Genomic DNA, 5,490 nt, shown 5'->3' on the forward strand with positions numbered 1-5,490 from the left:
TCATCAAAGTTCAGCTCCTGGCCCTGCACAGGACAGCCCCAAGAATCGTACCATGTACCATGTGGGCGCTTTGGATGTGAGATCAACAGTTTCCTACATTTCCATAACTTCAGATGCAAGATTGTTTATTTTTAAAAATGTAGAACTACTTCAAGTGGACTGGGAAAGATGGTCTCAAATAAAATCTTTTTCTAGTAGGTGTTCACAAGCTCTTACTCCCTCCCAGAAGCACTCAGTTCAGGTGTGTCTGCTCTCCAGCATGATAACTACAGCTGCTTCAAAACCACCTGGAGCTGGAACAATCCCACATCAGAAGACAGCAGCTCTTCTGCCTTTGTTTAGCTGGCATACTTATTCTTTCATCCATCTGGGAGACACTGGTAGTCTGTCTCCCCAAATCTGATTCCTATTTAGTAGCAGCTCAGTCAGCCACAAGCACAATTAAACAAAACAATAGTGCTTGCCTTCTGAAGGGAGGCCAACTAGCAAGAACGTAAACCCATTATTTTGAACTTCTGCTCAATATGTAACACAGAAGGAAAGGTTTGTGCGGGGTTTTTTCCCCTTCAGTTTTCTCTTTAGTCCTCACTTTTGAAAGAAGCTTATGGAATGATTCTGAAGAACCAAAAGGGAAAAATCTCAGGAGAAGACTCTATTTAGTCTCAAGCAGTTTTTGTTAGGCACATCACTGAGTGAAAAAACATACTTTCTTTGTTAAGCAGGGGTCAAGTATGTGTCTAGATTGTGACCATTTCCTGCTTTACTAAACTGTAGCTGTGAAAATGAAATAATCCAGTGTTATCTCCTTTCCTAGAAGTACTTGATTTCATGTGATTAGATCAGAAAAAGCCTCAGTATAACTATGCTCAAATGCTTTATTTAATTAAACTAGGATGATGCCAGTTCAGTTTAGAATTGTTCTTTTAATCCAATGGTCATTTGTCATTAAAATGTGCTTTTCTGTCCAGCACAAAACACATTTCTGTTCAAGGGAGTGGCCCAGAAGGGCGTGTGGAGTGTGCACAGGCTAATAGGATTCACGTGAAGGATGGAGGTATCTTTCTGTCTGAAACTGAAATGTATTCAGGGACAACAGACATCCAGGACAAGCTGAGAGTAAACACAGCATGCAATTCAAATCCAGACTGTTTGGGATGCCATGTATGGCCAGAAGTGCAGATGATGATGAGGTCAGGCCTGATTTACTATTCAAGTTAGGCTGCACTCTGGGTTAGAGGAAGGGAAGACAAAAAATTATTTAACAGTCTGGGTGTTATTTAAACTGTTTGTTTCTAGCAACAAACCCCTGCTTATTATACAAGCAACTTCTTAACTCAGACTTGTTCTATGTACCTGACCATGAATATCCCAGCCTTGCTAAACCATTTGCCCACATGCTTCTAAAGTTGCTTTCTAGCTGCCTGTTATACAAGGAATATGTGCTTTACTTTGGATCACAAAGTCTCTAACATTCTCTCTTGCAGACCTTGTTTGTTCCACAATTTAATGTTTGGTTGATGCAGCCTTACTAACTGGTGTATGATTTTCCCTGACACAGAATGAACTACCCATTCCTGAAAAAAGCCTCAGCACTCTCCTTTTGCTAATACAATTGATGTTACTGATGAATTACAAAGCCACCTTTCTGCTGACTCTATGTTTGAGAGCATAGCTTTGTCAGTGCAGCTTTTAGCACACAATTTGCAGCACATGCAGTTAGACAACAATGCTAGTAGTAGCTAAGCAAATAGTTTGGCGCATTTTGCTAGAGACATTACTAGTGTCTGGAGTAGCCTGGACTTGAAACCATCAAGGTTAATTTGAGTAGCTTCCCTCCAAGTGTTCACTGCCATCACAAACGGGGCTAAATTACCAACCTTGAATGTATATTCCAAAGCCCACTTGGGAAGTGGATTTGCTGAGAATGGTTTCCTTGAGATTAAATCTTCCTCAAACAAGGCATAGATCCACATAACTCCTAAAATACACTGATATACCTTGCTAAGTCATCCTGGTGAAGATCCACATTGCTTACCCAATCTTCTTTTTTCTTTTGTATACAGTTCCTTGATTCAGATGGACTCTGATCATATGTCACCTCAGCACCTAACAGCTGACATGCAACTACTTGTTGCCAAGCAAGAGCAATTTTTTAGTGCCTGCCTGTGAATCAGCACTTGTTTTAAACACAAACATGAAATGTTATACAGGTAAGGAACAGATTAGTGACCCTGAAACAGAAATGGTTCTCTCTGTGGAGTGACAGAATAGTAGCATCAGCACAAAATACAGGAGAGAAGTATTCTTAGGAGGAGTTTTGTGACCCACAGAGATAGAGCAGACAGTTCTGCTGCAACAGCTGTGATGATTAATCTGCTGTGTATCAAGCTGAGTGACAAGGCCCTGGAACATGGCAGTCACAGAAATCAAGGGAAAATGTTGTGGTTTTCCCCTGAATCAAGGAAAAAGCTCTCAAACATTTTTCCATTCTCACATCTGTGGTAAGAAACACTAACAAAGTGGAATTTTGGCATCCTGTAGTTCAGGTGCCAGACACTGTTTGGGATAACCAGCACTGTCTTGAGCTTCTTTTTTTACATTCACCTCTGAATTTCTCCACTTTGTTCCCTACAGTGTTTTTAACCCAGTACTTGTATATTTCTTGTCTCCTTCTCTCCTCCATGTCATTTCTGCTTTTCAGTTTTTGTTAATATTTCCACAGTCTATATTATATATATATATATGTATGTGTATATGTATATATATGTCTATATATATATATATATTTATACTCTCTAGACGTAAAAAGTAGTTTCATACAAAGAGCTTGTAAACCATTCTGTAAATACTCGTGTGTCCTGATTTTTGGTAGTTACATGTGAAAATGTTTGTAGAATTGGATCAATGAAGAAGCAAATAGCACAAAGATTTGCTCCTTTTTTAAAATGTTCTAATAATCATATATTTAACACTCTGCTTTTCTTTTAATTGTAGAGTTTTAGTTCTTCATAATTTCCACCTGAAAGTGAGCTGGTAGTGATACGTGGCATGTTTTAGCCTGAGGAGGACTCTGATTGGGCCAACTGAACTAGAGAGACTTGAACAAGTCCATGGCTTGGTTTTGTTACCAGAATAATGTTTTTTAACTAAATTTGAAATAGGAAAATTAAGGGAAATCCCCCACCCCAGATGCCCTACAAACTGAAACCTCTTTCTGAGTACTGATGGGTAACACAATACAGATCAGGATAACATCCACAGTCTTTATCAGGAAGGCAATGTTTGAAGAGAGGGAGAGAAAGTATTAGGCCAAATGGTATATGAATTTTTGAAGGCTCTGTGGGCCACTAAACCTGTTTTTCTGCCACCTGCTCTGATTCCATTAGCTGGTCTGATGGACATCACTGCAGTTTCTGAGCCTTGGGACTCAGACCCCTCTGACCTCGGCAGGAGGTTTGTCAGGGGAGTTTTGCTGGTGGTTGCACCATCTGGTGCAGAAAAGCAGTTTTTCCATCTACAGCACACAAAGAAAGGCTTTTGGAATTAATGCATAAATCTTGCACAAACCCACTGATGCCACTGGAAAAGCAGGACACAAACTAAGCTCCGACTACAGATGATGATATATGCAAAATACTGTTCTGTGCTTTGTTTGGTTCCATTGAAGTATTAACAGCTCAGTTATCTCTTGCCTCCAGAAAAAGCAAGTATACTTTTTGGCATTCCTTGGCTAACCTGTTTTGCAGGACCTATCTCAGCATCTTAGTTTAGATCACCCCTGTCATTTAAAAATAATTTTTTAGTTGTGGTACCTTTGAGTCTGTGCATGTCTCTTGGCAATTTCTTCTGCATTTGTTTGTGTACCTGGGGACATAAAGCACTGGGCTTTGACTTCTGACCCGCCTTATTTATCTTAACAACATGTTGTTCAGTTATGAGCCAAGGCCAGAGCGTACACAGCATGGTAGAACACCTTGAGAGAAACACACCATGTAGTGCTACTCACAAGGGAAAAATCCCAAATCCGTTGTAAGTTATTGCTGCATCATGACTTGGCTGTTCAGGAGACAGGCTGTAGTTTCTTCACATAAGGAAAACAAGCCTCACACAAACATTCACAGAAGTTAACTGCAGTGAGACATTTCAGAGCACAGATCTTCTGGCTTTACATGCCAAAACAGAGTTTCAAAAAGATTCTCAAAACCACTTGTTTTCCCCCATATTTACTGAAGAGGGTCTGGGAGTATACAGGCCAGCCTTTTTGGCAGACAATTGCCAATCCTGATCTTTAACTCATTCAGTGCAGGGGATGCCACAGTATCTAATTTCCTCTTTCTTACCAGATGGGATATAGGTAGAGTTGCAGAGAATCGTTGACTTGGGCCTGTGTGACCCTCTCCCTGCTCCTTAATCAGCCACATTACCTGCTCTGCTCAAAGAAATCTACCAGTTGTGGGGCATACTCAGCTGCACAGCCACACTAAAATGGTTGTGTTTAATGGCAAGATAATGAAGACTCAGCATGCATTTCTTTGGTTGTTGGCATGTTACTTCAGAGACATCTGTTCCCATCTACCTCTTCCATCCTCTTGCTGCCCCTTCTGTTATACTGGCACAGGAATTTGTGGAGCTATGGTATAAAGTGGATAAAGTCTTCTGGCATACCTGAGAAATAATGCATTTCTTTCTGCAGATCAGTTCCCTGAGGTAGTCCTGAGTAGCTACACAGAAGTTGACCCACGATATCATTGGAATGGCAGCACTTAGGCAGGGAAAAAGTGGGATCTGCTTCATCTAGCTTAGGAAGCAGAATTACTGAAGGTGAAGCTTACATAAAGCTTGACTGATTTCAGAGCATACCACTGCAAGACAGGTATTCAATTCTCCTCCTTGTCTGCTCACTCATGGCTGCAAGCTGATGGTGAGACCTTTTCTGGAAGAACTGTAGTGCTGGATTGCCTCAGCCACCTTGCACAGTTTGGTGACAGAGCTGAGCTCATCAAATATCTCACCAAAAGAATGCTCTGAGGCGTACTGAAACAGTGGCTCTGCCAGGAGCTGTGCATTCCCAGCCACGTATTTCTTTGAACTGGCTTTGGCTCATTTCACCACAGATTTAGCTGATTCAACAGCAGGATACTTATTTGTATTTGCTCCTAGCATGTCAGCTTCCTTTATCGTGAACACGTGAGACATCACAAAAAAAGCAGCAGGAACACACAGCTGGAAGCAGAGAACTGGAGATGGCAATGGGGAAATAACTCCTGAAGTCAGGGAGCCATTCAGTGGTATTTTCCTTATCATCTAACCACCCCTTGAATTTTACTTCTGGTATCAGTCACCGGGGTTGATAAGCCCCTGCAGTATCTCAGGTGATAGAACTGGGTCCAAATTCCCAGAAGTTTCCCTCGGGAGGTACTTATGGAGAAGTAAAGAGTGCATGTTAGCACTGATAATTATTTTAGCTAGCCCACGCCAGCTTTTCCTGTG

Source organism: Pithys albifrons, chromosome 3 (assembly GCF_047495875.1).
Source record: "Pithys albifrons albifrons isolate INPA30051 chromosome 3, PitAlb_v1, whole genome shotgun sequence".
NCBI lineage: Eukaryota > Metazoa > Chordata > Aves > Passeriformes > Thamnophilidae > Pithys > Pithys albifrons.